The sequence below is a fragment of the Stegostoma tigrinum genome, chromosome 27, assembly GCF_030684315.1.
Source record: "Stegostoma tigrinum isolate sSteTig4 chromosome 27, sSteTig4.hap1, whole genome shotgun sequence".
NCBI lineage: Eukaryota > Metazoa > Chordata > Chondrichthyes > Orectolobiformes > Stegostomatidae > Stegostoma > Stegostoma tigrinum.
The window spans coordinates 345,160-355,483 of record NC_081380.1 but is presented as its reverse complement, the minus strand read 5'-3'; the positions used below and the strand labels follow the sequence as shown (position 1 = coordinate 355,483).

At 51.6% G+C, this 10,324-nt stretch overlaps 1 protein-coding gene across 1 annotated transcript in view; it reads left to right on the top strand.

Annotated features, from left to right (window-relative positions):
• The window catches only part of LOC132211036 (utrophin-like), a 153,317-nt gene extending 146,922 nt beyond the window's left edge, over positions 1-6,395 (top strand). Inside the window, exon 5 of the mRNA XM_059655508.1 lies at positions 6,258-6,395. The gene's annotated coding sequence lies outside the window, so the exon portion shown is untranslated. The remainder of the gene's footprint in view (positions 1-6,257) is intronic.
• The last annotated feature ends 3,929 nt before the right edge of the window (positions 6,396-10,324 follow it).

The following is a 10,324-nucleotide window of genomic DNA, read 5'->3' as shown; positions in this document are numbered from 1 at the left end:
CAGCGGCCTGGGCCCGGCCGCCCTGACCTGCTCGCAGCAGCCTGCCCCAGCCGCCCTCACCCGCTGGAAGGGACTGGGCTCCGCTGCCCTGACCTGCTCACAGCGGCTTGGGCCCCGCAGCCCTGTCCCGCGCACAGGGACTGGGCCCCGGCGCCCTGATCAGCTCGCAGCGACTTGGCCCCATCAGCCCTGTCCCGCTCACAGCGTATTGCCCCCGCAGCCCAGACCCGCTCGCAGTGGCCTGCCCCCACAGCCCTAACCGGCTCGAAGCGGCCTGCTGCCGCTGCCCTGACCCGCTTCCAGGGACCGGGCCCCGCAGGCCTGGCCCCGCCGCCGTGACTCGCTCACAGCGGCCTACCCCCGCCGCCCTGACCCGCTGACAGGGACCAGGCCCCCCAGCCTTGACCCGCTCACAGCGACCTGGCCCCGCTGCCCTGACCCGCTCACAGCGCCCTGCCCCCTGCGCCTTGACCTGCTCACAGCGGCCTGCCCCCTCAGTCCTGAGCCGCAGGCAGGGACTGGGCCCCGGCGCCCTGACCCACTCGTAGCTGCCTGCCCCCGCCTCCCTGACCCGCTTGCAGCGGCCTGGGCCCTGCCGCCCTGACCCGCTTGCAGCGGCCACGGCCCCGCCGCCCTGACCCGCTTGCAGCGGCTTGGGCACGGCTGCCCTGACCCGCTCGCAGGGGCCAGCCCCCGCCGCCCTGACCCGCTGGCAGGGATTGGGCCCCGCCGCCCTGACCCGCTCACAGCGGCCTGGGCCCCGCAGCCCTGTCCCGTGCACAGGGACTGGGCCCTGGCGCCCTGACCCACTCGCAGCGACTTGGCCCCATCAGCCCTGACCCGCTCACAGTGGCCTGCCCCCTGCACCCCTGACCCGCTCACAGCGGCCTGCCCCCTGCGCCTTGGCCCGCTCACAGCAGCCTACCCCCGCCGCCCTGACCCGCTGACAGGGACCAGGCCCCCCAGCCTTGACCCGATTGAAGCGGCCTGGGCCCCGCCGCCCTGACCCGCTTGCAGCGGCCTGGGCCCGGCCGCCCTGACCTGCTCGCAGCAGCCTGCCCCCGCTGCCCTCACCCGCTGGCAGGGACTGGGCTCCGCCGCCCTGACCCGCTCACAGCGGCCTGGGCCCCGCAGCCCTGTCCCGCGCACAGGGACTGGGCCCCGGCGCCCTGACCCGCTCGCAGCAACTTGGCCCCATCAGCCCTGTCCCGCTCACAGCGTATTGCCCCAGCAGCCCAGACCCGCTCGCAGTGGCCTGCCCCGACAGCCCTAACCGGCTCGAAGCGGCCTGCTGCCGCTGCCCGGACCCGCTTCCAGGGACCGGGCCCCGCAGGCCTGGCCCCGCCGCCGTGACTCGCTCACAGCGGCCTACCCCCGCCGCCCTGACGCGCTGACAGGGACCAGGCCACCCAGCCTTGACCCGCTCAGAGCGACCTGGCTCCGCTGCCCTGACCCGCTCACAGCACCCTGCCCCCTGCGCCTTGACCCGCTCACAGCGGCCTGCCCCCGCCGCCCTGACCCGCTGACAGGGACTGGGCCCCGAAGCCCTGACCCGCTCACAGCGGCTTGCCCCCTCAGTCCTGAGCCGCTGGCAGGGACTGGGCCCCGGCGCCCTGACCCGCTCGTAGCGGCCTGCCCCCGCCTCCCTGACCCGCTTGCAGCGGCCTGGGCCCCGCCGCCCTGACCCGCTTGCAGCGGCTTGGGCACGGCTGCCCTGACCCGCTCGCAGCGGCCAGCCCCCGCCGCCCTGACCCGCTGGCAGGGATTGGGCCCCGCCGCCCTGACCCGCTCACAGCGGCCTGGGCCCCGCAGCCCTGTCCCGTGCACAGGGACTGGGCCCTGGCGCCCTGACCCGCTCGCAGCGACTTGGCCCCATCAGCCCTGACCCGCTCACAGTGGCCTGCCCCCTGCACCCCTGACCCGCTCACAGCGGCCTGCCCCCTGCACCCCTGACCCGCTCACAGCGGCCTGCCCCCTGCGCCTTGGCCCGCTCACAGCGGCCTGCCACCGCCGTCCTGACCCGCTGGCACGGACCGGGCCCCGCCGCCATGACCCGCTCACAGCGGCCTGGGCCCCGCAGCCCTGTCCCGCTCACAGGGACCCTGGCCCTGCCGCCCTGACCCGCTCGCAGTGGTCTGGGCCCCGCAGCCCTGACCCGCTCACAGCGTATTGCCCACTGCAGTCCTGACCCGCTCACAGTGTCCTGCCCCCTCAGTCCTGACCCGCTGGCAGGGACTGGGCCCCGGCGCCCTGACCCGCTCGTAGCGGCCTGCCCCCGCCGCCCTGACAGACTCGCAGCGGCCTGCCCCCGCCGCCCAGACAGACTCACAGCGGCCTGCCCCCGCCGCCCTGTCCCGCTGGCACGGACCGGGCCCCGCCGCCATGACAGCTCACAGCGGCCTGGGCCCCGCAGCCCTGTCCCACTCACAGGGACTGTCCCCCGCAGCCCTGACCCGCTCACAGGGACTGTTCTCCGCAGCCCTGACCCGCTCACAGGGACTGTCACCCGCAGCCCTGACCCGTTCACAGCGGCTGCCCCCCACAGCCCTGTCCCGCTGACAGCGACTTGCCGCTGCAGCCCTGACCCGCTCACAGGGACTGGCCCCCCGCAGGCCTGACCGGCTCACAGTGATTTGCCCCTTGCAGTCCTGACGCGCTCTCAGGGACTGGCCGCTGTAGCCCTGTCCAGCTGACAGCAACTGGCCCCCTGCAGTCCTGTCGCTCTCACTGCGGCTGGCCCCCTGTTCCCTGACCCGCTCACAGGGACTGGTCCCCTCAGCCCTGTCCACTCACAGCGGCTGGCCCCCGCAGCCCCGACCCGCTCACAGCGATTTGCCCCCTGCAGTCCTGTCGCGCTCAGTGGGACTGGCCCCCGCAGCCCTGTCCCGTTGACAGGGACTGACCCCCGCAGCCCTGTCCCGCTGACAGGGACTTGCCCCTGCAGCCCTGACCCGCTCACTGTGACTTGCCCCCGCAGCCCTGACCTGCTCACAGCGACTTGCCCCTCCTTCCTGACCTGCTCACAGGCACTTGTTCCCTCCGTCGTAACCCGCTCACAACGACTTGTCCCCTCTGTCCTGTCCCGCTCACAGCGTCTTGCCTCCCATCCCTCTTAGACAGGTCACCCCTTGCTCAGAAACGGTCCCAATTATCCATGAACCGGAAACCCTGCCCCCTGTGCCAGCTCCTTAACCATGCATTCATCTCACCTATCTTTCTATGACTTAGCTCACTAACATGTGGCACTCATGGCAACCCATAAATTATTACCCTCTGGGTCCTGCCTTTCAGCCTCTTTGCTAACTCCTTGTACATAGTCCGCAGAATGTCATCCCTCTTTCTGCCCATGTCATTGGTACCAACGTGCCCCGTGGCCTCTGGCTGCTCACCCTCCCCTTTAAGAATTTGTTGCAACCAATCAGAGATGTCCTTGACCTTGCACCAGGGAAGCAACACGCAGCCCTGGTGTCTCAAATGTGGCGACAGAATCTATGCCCCCAACGAATGAGTCTCCAACCACACTCGCTCACTTGGATTTGCCTGACCCTGTCCCACAGCAGGGTGGTTTGCACTATGGATCTGGCTACTGCTGATTATATAACTGACCCAGTTTAGTTTTAGATCAGTGTTAACCTTGGTTTAGTGGATAGCTGAGCACCTCAGTAGTCGACAATACAGGAGAAATACATTCTTAAGCTGACAGATTCTGTGACAGTCAAGAACAAGCACTGAATTGTTCTGACCTCATTTCCAACACCTGGCCCGTAGCCTTGCATGGCTTGGATTGCACTTGCACATTTAAAAAAAAATAAATGTAACGATGATGTGAGGGTAAGGACATGGAATTTTTTTGGTGTGGTCATATTCTCTCTTGTTGGAGCTGACTGCTGCTTAGCACTTGTATGGTGCAAATGTAACTTATCCTTTATCAGGCCAAGCCTGATCGTTGTCCAATTCTCACTGTATTTTCTCATCGTTGACTTAATGTTGGTTCGGCCCAACAGTGTTGTACATACCCTGCCTATTCTGAAACTCTACCACTTAATATTAAGTCTAATAAAGACAAGTATCCAATCTGCCTTCCAAACCACTTCAACGACCTGGTCCATTACATTGTGGGATCAACAGGCATACACATCAAGATCCTGAGATCCCTCTGATCATTGGTGCTTGTGAGGTCCCTATGATACATCATGGCCTCCAAGATCTGATTGTGCTGTGTCACCTAATCCTTATCCCGTTTGTCCTAACATGAAATAATGTTCTCAAACGCTTCTCAAAAATTATTCCCAATCCTACTTTTTGTAATCATGATACAAGTGAGCATAAAACTTGGAACACGACGGCAACAGGAATGTGCCCGTTGGCCCACCATGTTGGGCCAAACATGACAACAAATGAAAAAATCCCTTCTGCCTGTCCTTGATCCATAGTCCTCCATTCCTTGCATATTCGTGCACGGAACTAAAAGTCCCTTTTAAATGCTTTCATCGGATCTGCATCCACTACCACCCCGGGCAATGTATTCCACACTTTTAACATGCTCAGTGTGAAATATTTGCCCCTCACATCTCTTTTGAACTTCCCCCCTCTCAGCGTAAATGCATGCCCCCTAATAGTGGACATTTCAACTCCGGGGGAGAAGTTTTCTGACCGTTAGCTGTATTTATATATCTCCTAATTTTATAGACTTCTGTCAAGCCTGCCCTCAGCTTCTACTGCCCCAGAGAAAACGAAGAGTTTTTCCAGCTCCTCCCTCTCGTTCATACCCTCTATTCCAGTCAGCATGCTGGTAAATCTCTTCTGCACCCTGTCCAAAGCCTGCACATCCTTAGTGTAATGTGGCGGCCAGAATTGGATGCAATACTTTGTGTGGTCTCAACAAAGTCTTGTAAAGCTGCAGTGTGACATCCTGACTCTTGCACTGAGTTCCCCTATGAATAAAGGCAAGCATGCGATATGCCTTCTTGACCACCCCATCTACTTGTGTGGCTACTGTCAGGGAGTTATGGTCTTGGACCCCAAGATCCCTCTGGACATCACTGCTGTTTGGGGTCCTGCCATTCACTGTGTATCCCTTTCCTTAACACTTGGTCTCCTAAAATGTAACACCTCATGCCTGCCCAGATTAAATTCCATCGGCCATTTCTCCGCTCGTGTTTGCAATTGGTCTGTATCTTGCTGTGTCCTTTGACAACCTTCCATGCTGTCCACAAGTCCACTGGTCCTTATATCATCTGCAAACTTAGTAATCCCCCGCCTACATTTGCAACCAAGTCATTTACATATATCACAAACAGCAGAAGTCACATTGATGCGGAACACCACTCGTCACTGAGCTGCAGCCAGAAAAACAGCTTTCCACCACTGAGACGGCAAGAACTGTAGATGCTGGAATCAGAGTTAACCAAGTGTGGAGCTGGAGGAACGCAGCAGGTCAGGCAGCATCAGAGGAACAGGAAAGCTGACATTGTTGATGCTGCCTGGCCGGCTGTGTTCCTCCAGCCCTATACTGTGTGATCTTTGTTAGCCTTCCACCGCTACCGTCTGCCTTATATGGGCAGGCCAAGTCACCATGGATCTCATGGATCTTAATCTTCTGGATGAGCATACCATGAGGGACCTTGTTGAAAACGTTCGTAAAATCCATGTATATGTTATCAACTGTTCTACCCGAATTGATCACCCTTGTCACCTCCTTGAAAACTTCAACTGACTTGGTAAGACATAACCTGCCCCGCATAATGCCATGCTGGCTGTCCCTTATTAGCCCATACCTTTGAGACATGAGACACTCACCAGTCTGTAGTTTCCTGGAAAGTCCCTGTTTTCCTGCTTGAACAGAGGAACGACTTTATCCACTCACCAGTCTCCGCAACCCCTCCAGTGCCTGGCAAGGATATCAGATCCTGTTGAAAGTGGGGTGTTGATGCATTTGTGTCATGATTGTGTTTTGTTTGAGCCCTAACATTGAAAGCAGTGTAAGAATGTCTTTGTGCAGCAGGCGAGGTGTGATGAGACTGAGCCTTCATACAATTGCAAGATGTTGAAAATTTGCCATTATTTATGAAAACAGTGATAAATTTCCATGATCAACATTTCTGTTACACTGCGATGATTATCCCGTGGCATGTAAAATCAGAAAGATACGATAAAATGAGACTGGGTCATATGCAGGGAGAATGTTTGCCTTTCATGTCTATAGAAGTAGTGAAATATTTCCATGAAGCTAAAAGTCACTTTTCCGTTCATTGAAGGACACAATCATCGCCTTGGAAGCTTCATCACGATACTACTTTGCATTTCTGAAGAGGGAAGAAGAAATCAATATGCAAATTCAATTCCATGGTTTTGGAAGTCCCATTGAGAACACGATTCATTTGCGCCGGCATAATGCTCTGACCAAGAAAGAATTGAAGGTGAGTTTGTAGTTTGGAAGATCGCAGCAATTTATGCATCAACTTCTTCATCGATAATGTTCCATTGCTTTCAAACTGCATTTTCCTCTCTGCGAGATAATAACTGTTAGAACAAGCAACAGCATCGGTAGATGGTCTATGGGGAATGCAATGTTACAAAACCCGTTCCATTCAACAACATATTTCAGATAAGTCAACAAATTAAATATTCCAGCACAGGATAAAACAAGGAAGATGAGAATGAGGAGGCAATAGCTCTGATGACAAAAGAACAGAAATTTACCTTTATCCATTCGAGCAAAAAAGCAGGCACACAAAGAAATAATCATCTAAGAATGCACGTGTGCAACGGAGGCTACAGGGGGACTAAGAATGCCGAATTGTTGTCATGCGTATTGCTGAAAGGATGATTGAAACAGAATCTGTGGTAAATTTGTTGAAATACAGATGATGCATCTCAGGATGTTGGAGGAAGAACATTTATGGACTGAGGCAAATTGTATTGCCCTTTTCAGGAGTTATTAGGTTCATAATGAATTGAAAGACTTCCTTCTGTGCTGAAAGCTTTAGTTTAGTTGCAGCTGAATCACAATTTCTGTTCCTGGTAGTATTTAGCAAACTGTTAAAAGTGAATGTCACTGCACAGAATTCCAAACATGACTCCAGTCAGTAGAGAAAATATCCAAGGGGATATGTATCCTCTCATGTTGAACAGCACAGCTACAGATACAATGGAGGCACTGATGATAATGTTCCAAGAATCCTTAGATTGTGGAAAATTCTCAGAGGATTGAAAGATTGTGAACATAACACCATTATTACAAAGATACTTGGACAAAGTAGTAAGCAAGTATTGCCAATTTAGGTCAACCTGGGTAGATGTTCATGCCTACAATGAAAGATGAAATAACAGGGTACTTAGTGTGCTATAACATCCTACAGAGTTAACATCCTTTTATAAAGGGGAAATAATACTTGACAAACTTGCTACAGTGCTTTGAGAAGGAAACAAACATTACTGATGAAGGACCACCAGTTGATGTCGTACATTGAGATTTCAAAAAAGCATTTTGATAAGGTGCAGCTCATGAGGTGTCTCAAAAGAAAAGAGCCCATGTGTTCAAGGGTAGTATGTTCGGATGGACAGAGGACTGCATCGTAAATAGAAGTAGAGACGTAGCAGCAGGATGGTAACTTACAAGTCATGTACGGCCACAGAGCGAATGCTGCGGAGGCCGAACACCTCATGTTGACTGGGTTGATTTGAGAAATGGCAGAGGGGATTGCTATGCTTATGAAAGTTGGGCAGGCAGGGACTACATTCATTGGCGTTTATAAGATTGAAAAAAATCTTATTTTTTCAACATTTAAGATTCTGAAGAGGCTTGATAGTGTATATCCGTAGAGATTACTCTCATTTGTGAAAGATTTTACGACCAGAGGCCACATTTTCAAATTGGTTGCCCATGAATTCAGGGAAGAATTACTTCTTTCAGGTTGTAGCAATTTATTGAACACTTCAGCCAAGAAGATTTTAGAGGTAATGCCATTAATCATATGCTAGGCTGTAACGGCCAGGTTAATTTTTAAATCAAGAAACAATGATAATGAGAAAAGGGTCTCGGCCTGAAACGTCAGCTTTTGTGCTCCTGAGATGCTGCTTGGCCTGCTGTGTTCATCCAGCTCCACACTTTGTTATCTTGGATTCTGAAGCATCTGCAGTTCCCATTATCTCCGATACAAATGGACAGAGATGCCAGGGTTGGCTTGTCAGTAAGAAATGAGGTCGCTCTTGTGCTTGTTTATGAATGACTTGGAGGAAAGAGGTGCATGTGCTGTGGCTAAATTTGTAGATGACTGAAAAAATATTTAGAAAGACAAGGCATGGCCCAGAAACAGAGATTTACCAGGATGTTACTTGGATCGGAATGTATTAGCTATTAGGAGGGTTTGGTGGAAATGCTGTGTCATGATAAATGTAATGAGATCAACCATGATCTCACCGAATGATGGAGGAATATTCAATGGGCCAAATGACTTTTTTTGTGAGCCTTCTTGTTTGACAATGCATTCATGAAGGTGTTTTTTTTTCTCTCTTGGATAAGATGTGAAAATGAAATGTATACGAGATAATGGGAACTGCAGATGCTGGAGAATCCAAGACAACAAAATGTGAGGCTGGATGAACACAGCAGGCCAAGCAGCATCTCAGGAGCACAAAAGTGCTCCTGAGATGCTGCTTGGCCTGCTGTGTTCATCCAGCCTCACATTTTGTTGTCATGAAATGTATACACTTCCTTTTCATCTGGGAATAAATAATTGTTCTGAACGATTTCCATTGACTAAGAGCAATCTGACAAGCTTCGCAATGTAAAGAGATTTTTAGCTTCTTTTTAATTGTAAAGGTATTCTTTGGAATTAATTTGGCATATATTATTTGCATCTCAGGAAGTCTGTTCATCACTGCATCTCAAAAAGTGCTCTGGTGTCTGACAGCAGCTTTTTAAAGATCACTTCAATGGTTGTGATTTTCAGTTGCCATAACACACATTAAATTACACTGTTGGCCAATCTGTCCATTATCTTATGCTTCAAACAGACAAGGAAATATTGGTGATGCAATGAAGTGTTTGAGTCTCAAATATAATTGCTGTTATAGTTTCCACTTTGAAGAAAGATTCACATCAAATTGACTGGTCAAGGAAATGGGACACTGACTGTGAGTACTTTGAATGTTCGAGTTATTCCTAAAATGAAAGTTATGACCTTGATGATTTCTCTTTCATGCAGATATGAAGAGACTCTTTTAAAATATCCTCTAGGTTAGTGGTTCAGGCATAAAAGTGCAATATGTATATTTATGTATATACATGTACATGCGTAATCTGAAAAGAAAATGACTATAAAACACTTGTTGCAAGGTGAGAATGAGTTATCCAGATGGTAAGACCTGCCAATGTTGGTGTCTGAGATAACACATTGTGGAGCTGGAGGAACACAGCAGGGCAGGCAGCATCAGAGGCTCAAGAAAGTTGAGGTTTTGGGTCAGGACCCTTCCTGAGAAATGGAGGGTGGAAGGGAGCTCAGAAACAACTAGTGTGGAGGGGGAGGAGGTGCTGGGGAAGGTAGGTGGGATGGTAATAAGTGAGTACTATCCAGATTGGAACAGATTTTCCCCAGGGGGTATTGAATACGAATTCCAAATCACTCTCAAAATCTTAGTGACTGTTAACATTGATGTTTTTTGTCTGTGTGTTTCAGTAATTGCATGACAGTTGAATGGTTCGTTGAGAGCGAGGAACCTATGGACTCTCAGACACCAAGATGGAATTTAGTTCGAAGAGTGACTTCAAAATAGTTGCTTGCTTTTAAAATCTTGACCGTTTTTGCTGTCCAGTTGAATGAATTTAGCTTCATACTGCTTCAATAGGAATTAGTGTTTAATAGGAACATATTTGTGAAACTTACAGTTCCGTAAGTTTTAGCATAAACTGGTGCAGCCTTTCGGTGCAAAAAGGCTCACCTCTCCATTAATACCGAAGGAAAATTGGAGTAAAAAAGTAAGTTCACCCGCTGTCAGGGAATGAAATGTTAATGTTGACTCGAACATAATTTTTAAAAAAGTCATTTCTTTGTGTAACACTGAACTCAAATTAAAATTTGGATATGCTAGTTTTACAGATGGTTGGATATTGAATTCATTTTAAATGAGGGTGAAGATCACTTTAAATCCAGCATATTTGTGAAGAAAAGAAATAGCGTGTCAAATAAAATTAACTGCATGACTCTTCATAGCCCTATATGTAGAATTTCATTCTGAACTATGAGACAGTTGTGACCCCATACTACCTCAGTGCTCATGGCAAGAGTAAGACTCCTGTTTGACGTGCTGTGCACTGCATGGA